The sequence below is a fragment of the Prionailurus viverrinus genome, chromosome B4 (assembly GCF_022837055.1).
Source record: "Prionailurus viverrinus isolate Anna chromosome B4, UM_Priviv_1.0, whole genome shotgun sequence".
Taxonomy (NCBI): Eukaryota; Metazoa; Chordata; class Mammalia; order Carnivora; family Felidae; genus Prionailurus; species Prionailurus viverrinus.
This window is the reverse complement of record NC_062567.1, coordinates 90,598,260-90,621,506: the sequence shown is the minus strand read 5'-3', so window position 1 is coordinate 90,621,506 and position 23,247 is coordinate 90,598,260. Positions and strand designations below refer to the sequence as shown.

At 40.8% G+C, this 23,247-nt stretch overlaps 1 long non-coding RNA gene across 3 annotated transcripts in view; it reads left to right on the top strand.

The window, feature by feature from the left end:
- The window catches only part of LOC125171299 (uncharacterized), a 50,325-nt gene that overhangs the window by 24,841 nt on the left and 2,237 nt on the right, over positions 1-23,247 (top strand). The window contains exons 1-3 of one of the 3 annotated variants that reach the window (XR_007154249.1): positions 15,861-15,964; positions 16,105-16,191; positions 16,576-19,478. This is a non-coding gene — a long non-coding RNA (uncharacterized LOC125171299). Of the gene's footprint in view, positions 1-15,860; positions 15,965-16,104; positions 16,192-16,575; positions 19,479-23,247 lie in introns of those variants that run through there. The other 2 variants (XR_007154247.1, XR_007154248.1) reach the window with 2 other exon arrangements.

The following is a 23,247-nucleotide window of genomic DNA, read 5'->3' as shown; positions in this document are numbered from 1 at the left end:
GAATTTCAAAGGGGACTGTTTTCTGAAACGGTATTATCTTTTCTCATGCATTTCATTATCCTGGAATGGGCGGCTTACCATCTTCTGATCTCACATAGAGATAATCCCTCCTTCTTCTGAACCCCCATAATTCTTTGTACTTTATGGCACTCATCATATTCATCTTTATATTATAGCTTATAAATACATTTCTTACCTCCCCATAACAGTAAAAGATTCTTGAAGTTAGTGACCCGTGTATCTATTATTCGTCCTAATACCATAATGGTGTCTTAGAGAATATCTTATAAATAGTCACTGTATATATGTATTTGTTTAACTGAGGATTTTTTAATACTGCTCAAAGACTAAACAACATTTTATCGTGTTTAAAAAATATGAAACTTTTCCTAATTGTGATGTATGCAATCTTTGTTCACATAAGATTGGGGAATATTTTTCCTTTGTTTAGGTTGTTTAATCTCTCAATCTATTGTGAATACCTTGTGTTTATCATCTTTAAGACATTTCTCATTACCTGAGTACCAGAAACTATTGTTTGTAGTAGATTTGTAATTGTTTAAGGATCTCCCACATAATGTACAAGGGTTGGGCAAAATGGCATATAGATTCAATGATTATAAAGAAAATAACAAAAGTCTGTTTCTGGAACATCTTCTTCCATTTTTGACCCCATGTTGAAATAATGAAACCCAAGTCCTATCTAAGAAATAGGCCAGTGATAAAACCTAAGAATAATTTTGTTGCGGAGTTAAAGTGAACAAGAAACTGGGCTAAGAGGAAAGCTTTATTTCAGTTTCAAATATCGGAAAAAACTGGGAAATTGGATAAAAGGAGTTCAGGAAATTGTACTGGATGAAAATGATGTTTTGTATTTGTTCTAACGTGAAAACATCTATTTCCCTCACACAGAGATGGATACGTAATGGTCTCAAATCTAATGGAAGTGCTCATTTCCAGGGGTATTGTAGTTCTGAAATGGGTTTGTTTGAGGATTCTAGGTCTAATTTCATATCATTAAACTCTGAAATTACAGAAGCCTTTCCAAAGTAATCCTTGAGCCTCAAAACGGCTTCATGGTGCACCACGAGCGTGTTGTGTACAAAGTCTGAAGGGCTTGTAATACAATCCTCCTGGTAGCGACCAGTGCTGTGCTCGGTTCTTGCCTTTCCCATGGGCTGCATTTCTCAGTGTCAGAGCTCAGCCCGGGTGCTGGAGTGGCAGCCGCTAAAGGTTTCTAAAGCCGATAACAGGGCAGAGGTGACAATGTCAGGGTTTGGATGAGACCTGGGTTTGAATACTAGTTCCATTACATATGAGCTCTGTGGCCCGGATCCAGCCTGCTCGCTTCCTGAGCCTAAATGTCCCCATCTGCCAAAAGGGTACCATGAATGTCAAGACCTAGCATGGTGCCTCGACATGTGTGCGTGTGGTTAGTTTTATTAGCAACGAGAAATTGTCTTAGTTTTACTTCAAGAAAATAGTCTTAGCCTCGTGCTAAGGATAATTTTAGAAAATGAGAGTGTGAATGTGGGCATTTTTCTTAGAAACAGTTCTAGAGGAAATTTGGTGGCTGTGTATCTAGTGTTAAAAGGCCTACCCAACCTTGTCTAAGAGTCACAATGTCAATGCCTTCAAACAGATACTCAAATGGTGTTATGGAACCCCAGATATTGTCCACTCCATTCACTGTGGGCAGGAAGAGGGTCTATTTTTAAGGGGACAGAAGAAGACCATAACTGGCTAAAAATAGGGTTCTCCTGTCTTCCGTCTGTCACTTTCACCCTTCATTTTTCTGTCCACCCCCATGTTTCCTAAAGTCTCCTTATCATCTCTGTTCACTTTTCCCTCCTCTTTCTCTACTCTAGAAATGGTACATGTTATGAAAGAGAAAATTCTTGACACCATCCCCAGAAAGTCAGTGGTGGGGGTAATGCATTTTTAATCCTGAACACCTGGCCTCCTTTTATTTGGCTGCCAGAATGAGGAGGTTTTTTGATTATTCAAAGAAGTCCTTTTGCTGGTGTTCACAAATGACTAAAAAGGTTAATAAATTTCAGAATCTGCCTGGTAATCCAGGGAGATAGAACTCTGCAAACACAGACTTTTCCTTTTAGGTTGAATCTGACATTATGAAAAGCTCCCCGTGTCTTTCCACACTCGAAGTATTTATCCAGGCGTTAAACACTGAGCAGCAAAAGCATAGCAAGGGAGCTAACATTAATTGTGGGTCCACTTTGCAGAAGGTTTCTCACATTATCTCATGTAGTCTTTGTGACGATCCCGGGGGGCAAGCATCACCATTTCCATATTTCATAGGTGAGGGCGCCAGGGGGCTTCAACATGCCCTTCCGGGGTGGGACTTGCTCCAGTGCAGTTTCCCTAAGCACTGGTGAACCCTTGCAAGATTTAGCCATCGTCTGCAGCTGATCCCCTCACCCCAGTCGTGGTATCCTGCTGTAACACCTTGATACAAGTGCTCTTCGCGCACCATGCAGTGCCAATTATGGCAACACGTAGCTCCCAATTTCAACCACCGTGTGTGGCCAGTCAACTCTTGGGGTGTCAAGGGCAGAGTCCATCTTTCTAGGGAAGAGGGCTTTGAAATTGACATCCCCTCCCTCAGCAGTGCAAGCGCAGCATCTGTGTCCCCGAATCTCTTTCATCTGCTCTGATTACACAGAGGCAGGTCTGCAAGTCCCTTATGTTGGCTGGGGTGGTGAGGTAGTGTGTGTGGGATGATGGCGGGTGGTAGCGCCAGTTACCTGTCAGTGGTGCCTCTCAGTAAAGGCGGCAGGGCAGCGGCAGGAGTACTTGGTGGTTTTGGTCTTCAGTTATGATTCTGAGAAAATGAGAACATCATTTACACATAGATTATCAAATTGAATCCTTTTAACAACTCTGTGAGGAAGGTTCAATTATGATCCCGGGGTAATGTAGTGATTACGAATAAATACGGGCTTGGGTTTGAATCACTGCTCTGATACTGTCAGTGGTAAGTTCAGGACTTGACATCTGTGTGACTTTCACCTTCCCGTGCCTTGGCTTCCTCTCTGTATGACAGGAAGAATAACACCACCTACCTTATACTGTTGTGAAAAGCAAATGAGGCAACCTATATGGTAGTAAGTGCTCTATAGGTGGTCACTCTTGTTATCTCCATTTTCCGGATGAGGAAACTCATACCCAGATGGGTTAGATAACTGCCCAAAGTCACAGAGCTAACAAGTGCTTTCAAAACCCATGCTGTCAGCCATTACTCCATGGCAGTGCTTCTTAGCCTTTTTCACATCCCGGCACACATGGAAAATAATATTACTCATACGACATTGCGGGGAGTGAGTGGGACAACTCAAGGCTTGAGGCGATTGGTCTGGCGGGCTCTGGCCATCCCCAGTTCCTTCGGGTCAGCTGGTACTCTGCTGTACTGAAACAGGTGCCAAGGATGTCAGGTAAGTCTTCCTAGAGAAAATGCTGTTTTCAGTATAGCTTGAACAGTTAGTAAAGTTTAGTAGTGAAAGCGGGGCGGCGAAGTTGGGTGAGAGGGACTGCTTAATTTTCTCTTCTGGAAAATGGAGATCACAATACTACCTATTATACAGAAAAACTAAATGAAGGAATGTATATGGAAAGACTTTGCAAAATGTGATATCAATTTTAGCTGTTACTATTTCTAAGGAAAATGCACAAAATATTTGAAATCATAAGAGTGATTTAGGCATAGTGGTTACAGAAATGGAACATTTCTACCAAACAGTCACTTGAGGGAAGTTAGAGTTTTGAGACGACCTTCCTCTTGCTCTCCTTCCCTCCCTTACTTCCTTTACTTATCTTTAACCAAATAAAAATGGATGTTAGCTTCCTCCAAGGTTTGTTATGAGGCTTAACCTATTTTCATCCAGTAACTAAAGCAAGTAGGAATAAGTTCAAGAATCCTATAAAACTAAGTCAAGTGATCTCTGAAAGTCAGACTCATTAGCTTTATCTGAGGTAATGGCATGGCAGACCATCTCCATGATGTCGTCCCAGCACTTCTTTGGTGAGGACTTGTTCTGACAGGCAAGGCAGCCAGGTATAAGCTGGACCCAGAAACAAAGCTTTAATCATTAGAGGGGGGAGATTTGGAGCTGTCAGTCCGCTTGTCTCCTGCCCAGGGCCTGATGTCACCTGAGTCCTATGGAAAGGTTGTGAGTAAAGCTTGAAAGGGCCACCACATTGACTATATTGTCCATCTGTGGGGCCCAAGGATGTCTGCCTTGGTCCTGTCTCTCTGAGAGAGGAGGTCAGGAAAGGAAGAGAGACATTCTTCCCAATTGTTCAATGTAACACCAAAATAGCCTTGTCATCCTGACATCAGCTCCATGGCATCAGCTGTGGAGGCAGATGGCAATGCCTGCTGGACACGGTGAACAGTGAAAGAATTTAGGCAATGGGAAGAGAGTAGAGGGTACCATGTGAATGGCTACTAGACTTATTTGTCAGCATATGGGAAATGTTCATAGGAAGAATGATTGGAGGCAAAAAGTAGGAAAACATGGGTTACACATAGAACAAGGCAGTAACAAATCTTGGAGCGTTACCACAAGTCTTCATTGCTATTTCATTCCTGCACCCTTGAGCTACTTATACTTTGAGATCCAGGATGAGATCTGGAGCCTAATTCATCTCCAAATATTACCCGTTTTAAGAAGTATTCTTTTAAAGGGTTCATGTAAAATTTGTTCAACTTTGACATTTTCTTTCCAGAGTTTACTGAAAAATTCAGTCAAGTCACTTGCACAAATGCATCAATATTTTAAAAGCTACCAATCTTACACATAAAAAAGAAGACTCACAATCCTCGATAATCTTTAATGTAACACGCATTCATTATATATGAGCCCTCAAAGGGGAAACTCGCGTTGTTCAGAATCCTAAGTGCTACAGAATGGTGGCTTTGGGATAGTTAAATACCACATATTTGCTTTGTAAAACCACCATCAAATGACTTTAGCAGATTAACCCTGAAAGTCATCACGACTCTTTTGTCTTTAATAACGAGGATCAAGCAAAAGGAGAGTGTTTCCTCTGATGTGACATTCTTGTGGTCATAGCTTAACAAGATACCCTCCTTGAAATTTGACTCTGATGATGTTCCTCGGGCCTTGGAGAAGCTGACTCATTCTTTGTGGCTGATCCCAAATGTCACCTCCACTGTGAGCTAGGCCCTAACACCTCAAAAAGGATTAATTGCTCCCATGGAACTTGGTATATGTCTCTGTTATGGCACCATTATCACATGGTATCCTAGCTATTTTTGTGCTTGTTTACCCAATAAACTATGAGCTCCTTGGGAGTGGGGATGGTTTTTGGCACAGGAGGCACTTAACAGACAATTGTGGAATTAAAGAGAGTATCTATCATCATTGATGCTATGTTTAAGATATAGATAAATTTATGCACTTGTACAAACAGAGTGAGAAAAAAATGTTCAAGGGGCTGTTGCCATCCAGATATAGAATTAAAAAAAAAAAATTTAGGAAGCTGTCATCTTAAAATCTCCTGAACTAGAGAGATTCAAGAAAGGTAAGCAATGTTCTGAGGTAAATGACTGAGTTAACAAATGAAAGAAGAATTTTCTGTTATCTAGTATGTGCTTGATTTACACCTATATTTAAAGCTAGAACTCAGGGGAAGGGAAGGAGTTGGGTTTGATATTTATTGAGTGACTTCTGTCTCCTAGGTTCTGTAATTGGAGGTTTCTGGTACATTTCACTTTATGTGCAACCACCCTATTGGTTGAGTCCTATCAGCTCCTTTTGTCAAATGGGGAAAACTGAGGGGTGCCTGGGTGGCTCAATCGGTTAAGCGTCTGACTTCAGCTCAGGTCATGATCTCACGGTTCGTTGGTTCGAGCCCCGCGTCGGGCTCTGTGCTGACAGCTCAGAGCCTGGAGCCTGTTTCAGATTCTGTGTCTCCCTCTCTCTCTGACCCTCCCCCGTTCATGCTCTGTCTCTCTCTGTCTCAAAAATAAATAAACGTTAAAAAAAATTTGAGAAAAATGGGGAAAACTGAATTTTGGAGGTTCAGCAATGTGAACACAGTTGTTCTGTCTACTAAATGGCTGAATCAGAATTTGAACCCAAATCTGAAAAAAAATTCTTAGTATGTGTCTATATGTGTTTTAAAAAAAGGGAAGAATTGAATGGTTATTAAGATAATTTAGGGCAACCCTTACCTGTAGCCTACAATTTCCCCTCTTAAATAAATATCCAAGGAAGAGATTTGGGGGAGGGGCTTGAAGTAGGTAATAGATGTGGTGGGTAAGCTGGTGGACTCAGAGTCAGAAACTGGGTAAAGAGCCTGGTTCTGTCACATCCTACTGGTGTGACCTTGGGCCAATTATTTAACCTCCTTGAGCCTCAGTTTCTTTAACTGTAAGATGTGGAAATAGGTGGAGGGAAATAACCATTGTTTGTATGCTACAGGATGTTTTAAGAATAAAATGAGAGAACGTACTGAGCACCTAGACAAGCACTTGCCACTTGGCATTAGGGCTCAACACATTCTTATTGTAATTAGCCATATGTTCTATGTTTATTGCCCAAAGTCAACAGACAGTTGCTCATTTCTCTACTTAATGTTCAGTAGATGCAATCTCAGAGTAAGTGAAGAGAAGCCCACTGAATAATCTTTTCCCCTGTAATCTGCAGCCAGAGTATGGGGTTTGGAGTCATTTGATAAGAGTTTGATTCCTGGTTCTGCTTTGTGATCTTGGTGAGATAGGTTACTCAGTTTCTCTGAACGCGGTTTTCTTATCTGTAAAATGGCAATCAAAACTACACCTATCTAACAGAATTCTTGCCAGGCTCACCTGATAAGTACCAAGGTAAAGAGTACATGAAAGGGCACATAACCTGGTCTAAGAAGAACCAGCAGAGTCTTCTCGAAGGCAGTGAAGTCCAAGTGGACACCTAAAAAAGAGAAGAACCTTGAAAACCATGATACACACTTATGCCAATAATAATTATGTTATCATTTTATTAATATATATATACAGGTCTCCCTCAACTTATGACAGGCTGATGTCTCAATAAATCCACCACAAGTTGAAAATATCTTAAGTCAAAAGCATTTGATACATCTAACACATCTAACGTACTGAACATCACAGCTTAGTCTAGACTATCTTAAATGTGCTTAGAGCACTTATATTAGCCTACAGTTGGGCAAAGTCATCTAACACAGAGCCTATTTTATAATAAAGTGTTGAATGTCTCATGTAACTTATTGAATACTGTACTGAAAACCAGAATGGTCGTATGGGTACAGAAGGATTGCAAGTGTATCAGTTGTTGACCCTGGCCATGAGCTGCCACGTGCTGGTGCCCACAATCATGAGGGAGTGTTGCACCACATATCGCTTGCCTAGGAAAATATCAAACTTCAAAATTTAAAGTACAGTTTCTACTAAATGTGTATTGCTTTCACACCATCATAAAGTAAAAAAAAAATCATAAGTTGAACAATCATAAGTTGGGGAACATCTGACATTTAACTTTTTTCAGACTATAATTTCCATGCAACTGGTTTCACTTTCTGACATAACCTTAGAATTTCATTAAGTTTTTAAGGGAGGAATGCTGTGATTTTTCTTTTAGTGCATTTTAATTATCTCCAAAATTTGGTCTATCATTTTCCTAAAGGTATTTTTGGTAGAACTTCAGTATTTTGCTATGTCCTCAATCATCAGCTCTACAATGTGAGAATCAAAAGGAATATAGACCATGTAATTCTTTCTGGCTTTCATAATAATTGGGATAAGTCCATGAGCTCTGTGCGTGTGTGTGTGTGTGTGTGTGTGTGTGTGTGTGTGTAAATGCGTATACATCTTGGATTTGATGCTGAGTTATTCTTGGGGTATAAATAAGACACTGAAAGGCACATTAACTTTTCCAGGTCACTAGGGTTTTCATTAGAATGCTGGACTATTAATAGTTACCTAGTGGTAGAGAGGAAATGATGTTCCAGTCCTTCGCCTCTCTAGAGGGCTTAGCATACCAGAGAGCAACAGTGATTTGCAAGTGTCTGGTTCATAGTGTGCTGGTATTGTTTACAAGGTCAAATTCTGGATTAACCTTTTTTGATGAAAAAAAAAATTCAACAACAGTATCTTCAGGAACATTCTGTTTCTTAAGGAAAATTATTCTACATGTAATTTACCTAGTGCACCACATAAAAATTCTTAGCACAGAATACTCGACACACTGTAAAAATTTATTTCCTTTGAGTTGCTTAAATGTCATCGTGTTTGGTACAAATAAGGAAATACCTCCTTGTGCAAATAATCTTGCCAAAGCTTCTCTGCTATAGTCTCACATAAAATGGTCCCGTCTATATAGAAAAGGATAATTGAGTTATTACCTGGTGAACACAAACAACAGAGCCAGCCACAAGAGATAATTCAGAAACCTTTATTATGTTTTGTTATCCTTTAAAACAAGATTATCTGCCCAAAGAATCTAGAAAATTACTTGTACTGTTTCCAACTGATTTTGTCTGAACGATTTCTGTGAGATGCACTGAACAGGCCATGGTGGGATGAGGGATTTGTTAGAATAACCAGATCTGTTATATGGCTGATATTATCAGGTTTTTACTAGACTATTTACTAGACTAGCTGCTTGAAGGCACAGTCTGTATCATATTTATCTTTGGATCTCTCCTGTGTCTTGAATGTAGTAGGCATTGTCTAACTAGTTATTGAATCGATTTAAATTCATTTTACTATGAAAATAATTTCTGAGTCTCCCAGGAATTTGAATAATTTGAATAATACATTCCTTGATGCTCTTTTTCATTACATCTGGTTTCGTTTCCCGCTGGGATCTACATACGTATGGAAACACAGGCGTAGATTTGTGGAAATTATGGATTGTGACAAGGAAAGCAGCATCAAAAATTGGATAACATTTGGCAAATATGGGTAAAATTAATACAGACATGTGTGGACTTACAGAATTCATATAGATTAAGAATTTTTGGGAAAAAACCCCACAAACACGCCTGTTTTTATGGCTGTAGTACATTATACAGTTTGTCTTCTTTTCTTTTCTGTTTTTTAAGTTGATTTATTTGTTTTGAGAGGGAGAGAAAGTGCAAGCAGGGAAGGGGCAGAGAGAAGGGGAGACAGAATTCCATGGAACTCACGAACCATGCAATCATGACTTGAGTCAGATGCTTAAATGATGGAGCCACCTAGATGTCTCTCTCCTACTTTTCTTTTCAAAAAATTTTTTCTATTAAAATTTTTTTTAATGTTTATTTATTTTTGAGAGAGACACAGAGTGTGAGTGGGGGAGGGGCAGAGAATCCCCTAGCAGAGAATCCTTAGCAGGCTCCAGGCTCCAGGCTGTCAGTCAAGAGCCTGACACCGGGCTCAAACTCACGAACCGTGAGATCATGACCTGGACGGAAGTCGGCCACTTAACTCACTGAGCCACCCAGGCGCCCCTTACTTTTCTATTTTGACAGTTTTACTATTAGATAAGCCTGAAATTCAGGTGAGGAGATGCTTGTGTGCTTGTGCATGCATGTATGTAAACAAGAGACAAATGAAATTTTATCCCAATAAGATGAATCTGGCATAGAATGATGATAATGACTGTTCATTGAGAGCCCATTATATATCAGGTAATCTTTAAATACAATAATGTATTTAATGCAGACAACAACTAGATGAATTATCTGTCATTTCCATTTTTTAAGGTGAATAAGCTGATGTTCAGAGCTGTTTAATAACTTGCTCAAGCTCATACAGTAAGTAGCAGAGCTGAGACTTAAACCCGAAACTCTCTGACTAGTAAATTGGTCTTCTTCCCACGTATTGTGCTTGACATAGGAGGAGGCAGCTACACATGGTGATTCTTAACAGTGTCAAAACATCTTTTCCTTTGGGGACAACCCTTGTCTGTAATTATTACCTGTAGAGTCTTTCTTTGAGCCTTAAAGCTAGATTAAGGCTCTGTTTATGCAGAGCGACAAAATAGTCCAATTGCAGCTTCTAGTACTGGCAACATTTACTGGGAAGTCAGTAACTGAACAAAAGTGAGGCACCTTGAATAAAAGAAAAAAGTGAAGTGAGAGGGTGTTTAATGCTTTGTCTTTTTTTTTTTTAAATACAACAAATTAAACAATTTGAATTCTGAGTAGAAAGAAACAAGTGAAAATTTATTTCACTTTTCAAACCATGTTGAATTAATATATCCTAGAATTTTTACCTTCAGGTGGTAATGAACGGGCAGCATCGGAAAGCTGCAGGTGGAAGAGGTTGAGAAACAGCATGTGTTTTATCAGTTGGTAAGGGAGCCAAGGTGGTATTTTGACTGTGGAGGAGAATGGTAATATTAGAGAAGCATTTGCTGGTTTGTAGGCAGTCTCCTTTCCTATGAACACAGGATAATGATAGAGTTGAAACATTAAAACTAAAAACCAATTTATCCATCAGACTGTTTTCTTCAAGTGCTGTGACAGCCAAAAAGAAACCCGGGTCTGCCAAGATGGGCATCTACGCACCTAAATTTCTTTGTTGTGCGATGTGCTCGGCATAGTGGTAAACTAAAGCAGCCTGATTCCTGCCCTCATGAAGCTTATATAGGCTAGACATAAGGAGACATAATAATTTCATAGAGCAGTATTGAGGACTTTTAAAGACTTCACAGTCAAAAAAAAAAAAAAAAAAACCCCAGCAACTCAAAGGGAGAAAAATTGCCTCCAGAAGGCCCCTGGAACTAGCCCAAGGCTGTGAGTATTCAAGGGGACTGTGAAAAGACAAGGCAATGAAGAGAAAAAATAAGGGTCCCCATGCAGTATTCATCTAGTTAAAGGTAATGACATCAGTAGGAGATTATACTGCTCTCATTAGAGATACTCGTGTTGTGAAACGATAAAGAAAGCCTGAACATTAATGCTCTGACCAGAATGGGTACCATTGTGGTTTAACATAAGCTACCTTTTATTTTATTCACTGGTGACTTGAGGGAAGTGAACTCTAGCAGCTAATCACATTCACTTTCTTATGAAAGTGAATTATTATGAAGAGGCTTTCATAATAATTAAAAAATATATATTTTATTTACTTATGTCACTGAGGTGAAATTAACCTAAAATTAACCATTTCAAAGTGAACATTTCAGGGGCATTTATTATATTCACAGCGTTGTGCAACCATCCTTTCTATTTAGTTCCATAACATTTTTATCATCCTGAAAGGGAACCCCATACCTATTTAATTATTTTTAAGTTTATTTATTTAGAGAGAGACAAGAGAGCATGAGTGGGGGAGGGGCAGAGAGAGGGATAGAGAGTCCCAAGCAGGCTATGTACCATCAGCACAGAGCCCGACATGGGGCTCGATCCCACCAACTCTGAGATCATGACCTGAGCCCAAACCAAGAGTCAGACACTCAACCAACAGCCACCCAGGGAACCCCATACCTATTAAGTAATTTCCCCTCATCCTCCCTCCTTCCTGCCTCTGGTAACTACCTATCTTTGCTCTGTCTCTTCTGGGGATTTACCTATTCTGCTTATTTTTTATAAATGGAATCATATAATAAATCTTTTGTGTCTGGCTTCTTTCACTTAGCATAATGCTTTCCATGTTGTAGCATATATCAGTACTCCGTTTCCTTTTATGGTTGAGCAATATTCTATTATATGTATATGCCATATTTTGTTTGTCATATGAGTAGACATTGGGTTGTTTCCACCTTTTAGCTCTTGTGAATAGTGCTCCTATGAACCTGTGTTGTTATAGTCCATTTGAACTGCTAAAGAAAACACAGACTGGGTAGCTTATAAATACAGAAATTTGTTGCTTTCTGTTGTGGAGGCTGGAAGTCTCTGACCAGGGTGTCAGCATGGTTGGGTGAAGGTCCTTTTCTGGCTCATAGGCTTCCTATATCCTCACAAGATATAAGGTCTAAGGAGCTCTGTGGATCTCTTCTATAACACTAATCCCATTCATGAGGCCCCTCCCCCCTGATAACTCATCACTTCCCAAAGGTCCCACCTTCTAGCATCATAGCTTTGGATATTAAGATTCCAATATGTGATTTGGGGGGAGATACAAACATTCAGACCATACCATGCATGTGCCTATACTTGTTTGAATACCTGTTTTCAATCCTTTTGAGTATACAGCCAGGAGTAGAATTACTGGGTCATATGGTAATTCTACGTGTAACTTTTTGAGGAACCACCAAACTGTTTTGCACAGTGGATGAGTGATTTTACATACCCACCAGCAATGGACAAGGGTTCCAATTTCTCCACATCTTTACCAATATTTATTATTTTCATTTTTAAAAAAATTATAGCCATCCTAATGGATATAGAGTAGTACCTCATTATGGTTTGCTTTACATTTCCCTAACGATAAGCATATTTTCATGTGCTTGTTGGCTATCTGCATATCTCCTTTGGAGAAATGAGAAACGTCTATTCAAGTCCTTTGCACATGTTTTAATTGGGTTGTTGTTGTTGTTGTTGTTGTTGAGTTGGCAAACTAATTTTTGAGCCATGTAGTTCAGCTGTGTCCTGATATAAATCCAATCCCCACAGCAGTCTTAAGGGTGGGGTGTGGCCAGGGAGAAGAGAAAACAAAGAGCACGAGAAAGAGAGAACTTGGGGTGTGGCTGAAAGGGTGCTAACACACAGCTTTATCTTCCCCAATAACTTAGACATCAAAATTTATCTTTCCTGATAACTCACAAAAGGAAGTGATAGCTTTGGCATGGCACTGTGATGGATACGTATTTCCTGAATCAGTGACCTCAACTTCATTCTCACTGCCATTGTCTAGCTCCACAATAAAGAGTTACCAGTTTTTAGTGCACATCACACATGTTATCTTGCTTAAACTTCACAGCCATGCCAGGTTGGTAGTATTATCCTAATTTTACAGATTAGAAGAACTGAAGCCTGGGGAGATTGAGTAATTGGTTCAAGATCATGACTAGAAGGAGGCTGAATGAGTAGGGACTCCATTCCCATAAATTCACACCCTTTTCCTATTACTCCATGGGTGGCTCCTCCCTTGTATGCATTATTGTCATAATCTCCTTGCCTGTCTCCTTTTCTTCAGTATTCCCTTCCTGATTCAGTTCTCCACACTGCTGACTTGGTGGTATTTTGAAAATGTAAGTCTTATGCCACATCCTTGCTGAAGGTCTTTTAATGGCTTGTCATCCTACAAGATCCTCTGTCTTCCCTTTCAAGTTATCATCTTTTGCTGTCCTCATCTGCACCCACCCTACAGTCATGTTAAACTACTCTTAGTTTCTGGAATTGGTTAAGTTGTTCATAACCTTGTGCTCACAACAGAGTTCCTGCTGCCTGGAATGCACTGACTCCCCTCCCCAACAGTACCACATTATGAACTTTTCCCTTTGCCATAAAATGCACAAATATCGGCAAAAGAGGTAGTCAGGGGAAAGAGAGAGAGAACGCTGTCATTATTTACATACCTCCTTATTTACATACATCTTGACTGGCTGGAATATCCAAGAGAATCAACTGAAAAACGAGTAAGACCACTCAGTAGTCAGATAGAAGATTTAAGAAAATCAACAGATCTCCCAATCGCCAACATTTAGAAAATGTAATGGAAAGAAGGCTCTTATTCACGGTAGCATCAAAAACCATAAAACTTAATAACATATGTAACTTCATATTAAAGAAAAAACTTTGGACTGATTGAAGGATAGAAAAATAACACCCGACCCTACAAAAGTACACTCCATGTTTCTGCACAGAAGGTCTAACGTGGTGGTGAGGAGTCTCAGGTCTGACTGCTCGAGTTTGAATCGCCTTTCGTTCAATTCTCCCATGGGTCATCTCCGAAAAGTCACTTCACTTGATTTTTTCCTTCCTTCTTTCCTTTGCTCTTTTCTTCCTTCTTTCCTGCCTCAAACTCACAAAGATATGCTTTTTGTGTTAAATCCTAGAGGCTTTATTGTTTTAACTTTCACACTTAGATCTATAATTCACCTGGAAATAATACCAATATAGTACTGTCTGAATGTAGACTATGAGGCACCTGGGTGGCTCAGTTGGTTAAGCGTCCGACTTCGGCTCAGGTCATGATCTTGTGGTCTGTGAGTTCGAGCCCCGCATCAGGCTCTGTACTGATGGGTCAGAGCCTGGAGACTGCTTCAGATTCTGTGTCTCCCTCTTTTTCTGCCCTCTTCTGCTTGTGCTCTGTCTCTCCCTCTCTCAAAATAATAAATAAACATAAAAAAAATTTGATATCTGGTAGAATAAGTCTTCCCATCTTGTTCTTCTTTAAGAGTGTTTTGACTACTTTCTGGCCTGTTTCTTTTCCATATAAATTTATGGAAAAAATCGGCGTTTTAATTTCCACATGAAAAAAAGCTGCTGGGATTTCGAATTGGAATTGTACAGAGTCTATACATTTGAGGAAAACTGACCTCTTTTCAATATTGAGTTTTCCAGTCCTTGCACATGGTACACTCCTCCATTTATTGAGATCTTTATATTCTTGCAGTAATGTTTTATAATTTTCTGTGTGGAGGTTTCTATGCTGATTTCTTACCTTGGGATTCCTACAAACCTACATATGGTACTAGCTTGAAGTTTCAACTCCACAAGGTGGTATTTTTTCTTCCAAGAGTGGTTGTGGATTATGGCAAGCTTTATCACGACTACTCTGGGTTGGTAGACTATGTGTTTCTGGTCCTTTCTTTAATGGTCATTTGACAATCCCAGCTTCTTGCAGAGCTTAGTTCTTGCTTATGCCCTCCTGCAGGATACAGGAGGAATCTCCTATTGCTGTGTGAATGGAAACCTCAGGCCTTAGACACTTGGGCCTCTGACCAAGACCGATAGCCCCATTCTGGCTTTGCTTGCCCTCCATGTTTGTGGCACCTGTGGGTTGTCCTGTCCCTCTTTTGAGCTGAGCTATATAATATAGTTTAAAATATTTTGATCATAGTTGGCAGAGAATTTCTATTGTTTAGAGTGGGAGAGGGAGACTTTAGTGCTGGCTTAGAATTCGATACTCCTGGGAGTCTTCTGCCATACTACTTGGAATCTTGAAAAAAGGTCCACTAATAGAAGAATAGTTAAATATGAGAATGAGGTAGATGCAAATACAGAAAGCATGGAAAGATTTCTGAGTCATATTACTAAATGAAAAGAAAAATTTCACAATAATATGCATGGTATAATTTATGTAAGTAAAATGCAAAGCAACTCTCCCTTTAAAATACTTATAGCAATAGGTCTGGAAATTCACACACAAAACCGTTCACAGTGGTTACTTTTAACCACTACGAGTTGGGGTGGAGGGTAGATGGTTAAAGGAAACGTTCAAGGAGTTTTTCCTATCATCCTGTGTTATGTGATTTATTTGAGTTATCATTTGTTTACAAGCAATACAACTTACATTACTTGTACAATAACAGTCAATCATGTCCTCTTTCCCAGCTCAGGCCCCAAACCCTTGACAGTCTTCAGAGCCTGTTCTTTCCTCTCCTGCTCAGCATCTACTCCAGCCACCTGGCTGTCTCTCTGTCTCTAGAATGCCATTCTCCTTTTCACCTTTGCATTTCCTGTTCTGTCTGTAATGTTCTCGCCCCGCCTCTTTTTTTTTTTTTTAATTTTGTTTTTTCAACGTTTACAGAGAGAGACAGAGCATGAACGGGGGAGGGGCAGAGAGAGAGGGAGACACAGAATCGGAAACAGTGTCCAGGCTCTGAGCCATCAGCCCAGAGCCTGACGCGGGGCTCGAACTCACGGACCGCGAGATCGTGACCTGGCTGAAGTCGGACGCTTAACCGACTGCGCCACCCAGGCGCCCCAGCCCCGCCTCTTTAACTAGTTAACTAAAACTCATCCTTTATAGTGGCTTTCAATTTTTGCAACATGTCCTCAGAGCAGCCTTCCCTGAACTTCAGACCAGGTAAAGTTCTCTGTTATATGCTCTCCTAATGCCTTGTATTTCTCTTTTGCAACATTTACCAGAATTTTAGTTAAATGATGTTGAAGATAGTTGTATAATGCTGGACAATTGGAGTAGAGCTTGAGCTTTTTTTCTGTCAGGATTCGGGCTGTCTCATTTGCTGATGAATTCCCAGAGCCTAGCAGAGCAACTTGAACGTGATGAACACTCGGTGAAGGAACCAACAAGTAAGTACACGAGACTTTGTTTGAATCTTGTGTGTAGTTTCTGATTACCTGAAGTCCTTTAATGGAAACTTAGGGATCTGAGGCTCCCGTGTGGGGAAATATTAGTGCCTTTTCTGTTCCTGTTTAGGACTGCACAGATTTGTGCAGTGCAGGCCATGGGGCTGTGCAGTCCCTTACACTGTACTCAGAGTGGTGTTGAGAATACCATCCATAAAATGTCTCCTCTCGAATTCCCACTGCCTGTGAGTCTGCCCATGAACAAAGGAGGGACCTAATAGACCTCTAGGGATTTCAGTAAGAAAGGTAATTAGTTCCTGAACTGACTGTTGCCTGGGAGACTCTCTCTCTATCTCCAGGAACCATTTCCTCTATGCTTGTTTCCAGGCTCCCACCATCCAACATCTTCAACTTCAGATGCAAGCCGGTCTGTTGCTGTCTCCCTGGAGTTTCGCCATTGGACAATTTCCTGTCCATGGATCCTCAGGAGATTATGCTGAAATTCCATTCCCGGTGTCACCAGGAGTGAAACTAACTAAACTGAACCCTAGAGAACGCGGTTTAATACATAAGAACACAGCTAAGTAATTGCTATGTTGAACAGAAGAGGAAATCAGTCACTATAAAACTCATGCTGTAGGATAACTCATTTCCAAGCAAGATCACAATGGGATTCACCTAAATAGGATTAAACTTTTATGATTTTTTTTTTAAAGGGACCCATTCAATCATCAGACTAAGAGAAACATTTCATTTCACTTAACTAAAAGGTCAGAACTTTTTGATGTCCCAGTTACATAGGCAGTATGTTATGCACAAGCTCATCAGAACATAATGGATGACTTCAGTTATATAAAAGTTCAGCCACGTTGAAACTCCTGCTGAACGATCCCTAGAGGAAAACCCTTTTTGCCACTGACTTTGTAATCAGATGTTGTAGCTCTCCACCGGAATCTTTTGAATGATTTCTGAAAAGGAGAGGCCATCAGTTCAGATGTGCCATTTATTGTCTGTCAGAGGGGAATTTGCAAATGCATGTGACCCTCTAGGAAGCAGAGCCCTTCCCTTCTCCGAGAAAGGCGATGATAATTGGACTTTACATATGTTTCCCTTTTTGAGATACAGACCACAGAGTTTGTTTATGACTATCTTTAGCACGAACAGGAAACTTGCAGTGAAACTCAAACGGAGGGGAGTAGAGTTAAAATGTCATAAAACTCATGAGAAATATGTTCCAAATGATCCAGTGGCTTTCAAAAGCCCATTTTAAACACACAAGAATGATGCAGCATAGTTGTGTTTCCAGTAGCAGGGAGAGGCATTGCTGTGCCAACCGTATGTTCTGGCCCTGTGACCAGCTGCTCATTATTTGCCAGAAGAATAGCTGGGTGGGACCACGGCTGGGCTGTGGAAAAAGTGTTTCTCTGTGAGAAACTTACAAGTTTGTATGAAGGGCAAACCAGGAATGTTGATCTTTAGCAACACCCTAACCCTACCCTTAACCTCAGCACTAGCTTTGGTTTTTGAAAACAGGATAGTTCATATGAGTAACCTGAGGAGACAGCATTCGAGGGTGTTCACACCACCCCTTAGGAGGGTACCAAACTTCACTAATCTCACTTCTGTTGTGAGTCACGTCTGCACCAGTGTGTATCCCCATCAGTCAGAATAGGCCGGGTTCTGCTGTGGCAACAACAACAAAAAAGCTTAAAATCAACCAAAAGCATCGGTTTAGGGAAGACTAGTGGACGGTGAGAAAATGTTTCTGAGGTAAGGAGAACGTTTCTCTTTGCCTTTGAACCGGAGACAGACAACGGTTGAGATGATGGCTGCCCTATTCACCTGGCTTCCGGAGGCAGAAGACGAGCGGCATAGCTAGCCCCAGCTGACTTGCAAAGCAAATAAACTTTTGGGATTATAAACCACTAAGATTTAGCAGTAGAATCTGGCTTATCCTGACTAATGCCGTATCTACCGCAGTTTTACAGATGAACAAACAAATGCTCAGGCAGGTTAACTAGATGACTCTAGTCAAGGGCCAGGGAAACCATGTATGAGCTCTATTAACATGTCAGACTGACTCTCATTTGTCTCTGGCAGAGCCATGAAAGACCTCAATTTTTCCATCGACTGCTGAGTCTTCAGGCTGATGAAGTTATTCTGATCCCATATGCCCCGAATAAGCTTGGTTGTTTTCAAGGAGAGCAAAATTAACTATTTATTTATTTATTTATTTATTTATTTATTTGGTTTAGGATCATAGGTAGGGTGACCAACCATCCCACTTTGCCCGGGACTGGGCAATTCCCCAGGATACAGGACTGTCAGGGAAGCCAGGAAAGACCCAGGCTAACTGGGATGAGTGGATCATCCTAACTATGGAGGTGATATCTCCTAGCAACACTCCATAATCACATAGCATAAACTCCCACTGCAGCTGATAATTCTTTTCATCATAATATTTATTACATCATGTTGTAAATGAATCAGACTGTTCTGTGTCTAACTGCCCACAAGACCCTGAGGACTGTTTCTTGTCCATTTTATAGTGCCAATACCTTGTACAGTGTTTGCCACTTCAAAAGAGCACAGTAAACATTTGTTGCACAGATGAATGGATGCCATCTCTCTGTTGTTTTTCATTCCCAAAACTGGTGTGGTATGATTGGCTTTTTCTCTTTTTGAGGATCAGTTCTGCCTAGAAACTCGTTTAACTCTAAAGAAAGGTAGGAATCTTCCTTGATGGCAGCTACAAGCTTGCATAAAGTTTTCAGTGTGACCCACAGTGTAAAATTACATAAACTTAGCATTGAGTTTCAGCATAAACCAATTCCTTATTAGACTGACTGAATAATTGAATCTCCTTGTTTGGCATTTGTTTAAAGACAGAAGGTCATGGGACAAATGGTGGGTATTTGAGGCTGTGGAAACATATGTTATAAATTTGGTTTAGCTGTTTCTGGTAACTGGGATTATTGTGACTGAAGACCCAGGCCTCCCAAGTCTGCCCTCCACCCTTGGGAATGCACAACAACATGCCCTCCCAAACCAGAGGCAGGAAGAAGATGTCCATGGGCATATCTCATGGGTGGACTGCACTCATGCCCAGTTAAGGACAGCAAACAGTGGATTGAGAAACTTGCTCAGGAGAATTACATCCAGGCCCCATCCAGCTGGATTTTTTCATAACAGGCCTGTGAGGTGTGCTGAGAAAGTGTGTGGTAGTTCTTGACTCCTCTTACAAACTAAAACCTCAGAATTCTTTGTTTTCATTAATCACCCGTAGTGAGTCTCCCTATGTGACTAAGCTTTTCTGAGAAGTGATTTAAATCCTATAAAGAGGCCCTGAATTGTGGGAGGATCACCAAGCTTGTATTAAAAAGACTTAAAAAAAAAAAACAACAACTCCCATCCTCAGTTTCCTCATCTGTAAAATGGGTTTAATAACATCTACCTTTCTTACTGGATAAGATAGCTTATGAGGTCAAAGGAGATGAAGTCAGTGAAAATAGTCTGATGATTGTAAAATGCAGAATGAATATAATACATACATTTCCTACTTGTATTTATTTACCTATTTCTTTTCATCCTATAACAAAACTTACTAAGCTTGTCTTCTGCTTTAGAACTTCCTTTCACTTATCCTAATATTTTCCTCATCACAGGAAGGGAATAAGCATTTGCCATGTGTTTTGTATGTACATTCTTTTCATAATGGTACTTATGGCACAGGTACCGTTATCTTATTTGTATGTACAAGTTCTAGTTCATAGTAGTTCATGTCCAAGATCATGCAGCTAGACCTAAGGTTTAAACTCAGGTGTCCCTATCTCATTGCCCAAGTGAAATTTCTATCATATCATTCTACCTTCCAAGTTTTAACGAGTTTCCCTCCTTTGTTTCTGTTGTATCTTTGACTTGGTATACAAGTTCACCTTGGGCTTGATCACAGTATTATGATTTTCTAAATTATAATCACATTCTCTCATCTTTTGTCACTCCTGGACTGAAATGTCCTACTTACTCTGGCAGTCCTCTCCATTTCCTGGATCTTTGTACTTGCTTTTATTTGGATATTTCTTGAGCTTATAACAGCTAAAGCTGCATGTAATATTACAGGTTCAGGCCCTCCAGGGGTGGGAGTCAGGGCGGCATAATGTTTCCAGATGTGTTACCAATATTGACCATGATACCCAGGTTATCATTAGCTGTTTGGGCTGAAGTAGGCAATTCCAGTGGAATATCTTGCAGCTATAGCCAGAGACCATGTGGCCAACCATTAGGGAACATGGTATCCCGAGGTCTCTAAAACATTTTTTCTTGTATTTATCCAATGAGTATTTAAAATGTACCACCTCTGTGCCAATCTCTGTTCTAGTTGCTGTGGGTAGGGTAGAGTATAAAACACACCAAGTTCCTGTTTCCATGGAGTATACTGAGTAGTGTGCAGAGACAGTTGACAAATACAAAAATGTATAATATGTCAGAGATTATTACAATAGCTGTCTAACTGGCCTCCCTGTCTCTAAGGAGGCAATAAGTGCTATGTAGAAAAATAAAGCTGGGTGAGAGGAAGAGAGAAAAACTGGGCAGAGGGCCTGCCTCTCTATGTTGGATGGTCAGGGACATCTGTGATAAGGTGCGATCTGAGCAGAAACTTGAAGTAAAGGTTATCTCGGAGAAGAACATTCCAGGCAGAGAGAACAGCAAGCACAACCATCACGGGGAAGCTACTTCCCATATGTCAGGTGTGTCAGTATAGTTAGAACTACTGGAACTACGTGAGAGTGGAGGGGACTGGGATATGAGGTAAGAGATAAGGTCAGAACTTCAAGGTTAAGGAAGGGCAGATCATGCATGGTCTTGTAAGTTATGGTGAAGGGTTTTACTCTGTGAGGTAAGAAGGCATGGAGTATTACGAACAAAGAACTGGCCTGATCAGACTTAACATTTTGGGGAACTCACTCTGACTGGTCTGTAGAGAATACACTGTGGGAAAGGAATGGTGGAGGCTAGGAGGCCAGTTAGTTAGCTCTTGTAATAACCCAGGTGAGAGGTGACGGTGGCTTGGATGGTAGCTCAGGGCAATGGTGGAGTTAAGGACAAACATCATTTGATCCTGGATATAAACTGGATGTGAGAGAAAGAGTCAATGATGACTTCAAGGTTTTTGGCTTGAGAAATGGCAAGAATTGGATGAATGGAGTTGCCTTTTAGTGAGAGGAATACTGTGGGAGGCATGTTTTGTGTGTGCGTGCGTGTTTCATGCGGTGGTAGAGAATTAGGAGTTCTATTTTGTATATTTGAAGTTTAAGACACTTCCAAGTGAGGACTTCAAGTAGACAGTAGATATGAGCATGATGTGTTCACAGGAGAGGCTGGGGTTGGAGTTAGAAGTTTGGGATCTTAAAAGCCCTGGGGCTAAATGAACTCACTTAGGCAGACAGATAAATCGATAAGAAAGAGGTCAGAGCACTGAACCCTGGGGCACTCCAACATACCATGTAGAGCTTGGAAGACAGATGGGTCCTGTAAAGAAGAGCAGTCACTTAAAAGCTGTTTTGGTGGCCATGTGGCAGCAGCTACTGTAAATACTGGGTTTGTCCACTAGAGATCTACTCCCAAAGTGGGTGACCACTGGAGATACCTATGCTTGTACATGTGGCCGCTACACGGTGTCACTGAGAAAAAGCACCCAAAAAAGATTCCTGGCTTATCATTAAAAAACCCACAGGAGACGGGCCAGAATGGAAAATTAGGTTGAGAAAGCAAAGAAATCATATATTCCTGATAATCTAAGCATATCTATAATATGATAGAAACAAGAAACTCTTTTTTTTTTTTTTTAATTTTTTTTTTCAACGTTTATTTATTTTTGGGACAGAGAGAGACAGAGCATGAATGGGGGAGGGGCAGAGAGAGAGGGAGACACAGAATCGGAAACAGGCTCCAGGCTCTGAGCCATCAGCCCAGAGCCCAAACTCCGGGACCGCAAGATCGTGACCTGGCTGAAGTCGGACGCTTAACCGACTGCGCCACCCAGGCGCCCCGAAACAAGAAACTCTTGAAACGATGGATATACCAATCATTAGCATGTGCATTTGGAAATTCATAAGATTAAACATATTAGACTGCATATTAACAAAATCGTCTATACAATACATATAAATAAAGTTTGGGTTTTGGAGCTCTTTTTTTCCCTCTCTGATGGTAACTGGTGTTTAATTTTTAGGTCACCCCCTAGAAAACTTGTTTAACCCATGATGTAGCTCAGTGGTAGAAATAACTTCAATTTTCAACCGTGCTGTGAAGAGTTTAAAGTTGCAATTCTGGATAGCAGCAACTACCTCATCAGATAGACAACCAAAGCCATGAGCTCAAGGTGGGGGGGGGGGGGTTTAAATATTAGTAGATTTTCAAAAAACATATTCTCCTTTTATGTGTCCCTGCACCTCCCCTGCCCGCAAACCTGCTACTGCCCAATCTCTAATTTGGCCAGCTAGAGGCAGGGGAAAGGGAAGTGGAGGCAGAGAACAAAGATATCACATTTTTGGCTAGGTCTGAAGAGTCTTGATCTTTGTATAAGATAGAGAGATTAAAAAAAATAATAGTAGAGGGGCGCCTGGGTGGCGCAGTCAGTTAAGCGTCCGACTTCAGCCAGGTCACGATCTTGCGGTCCGTGAGTTCGAGCCCCGCGTCGGGCTCTGGGCTGATGGCTCAGAGACGGGAGCCTGTTTCCGATTCTGTGTCTCCCTCTCTCTCTGCCCTTCCCCCGTTCATGCTCTGTCTCTCTCTGTCCCCAAAATAAATAAACGTTGAAAAAAAATTAAAAAAAAAAATAGTAGAGATAAGGCTTCTCTAGCTGGGTCATGGACTCAGAATGGGAATTGGACAGGAAATAGGAGGCTGAGACAGTGATGGGGTACTGCAAAGGGGCCCGACCTTTTACCCCAACCCCTTTATTTCCGAAGACATGAGTGGGGTACAATGTAGCCACTTCTCCAAACATCATATACTCAAACCCCACCCTCTAAGTCTTGGAAGGAGCTCATTGTTTTG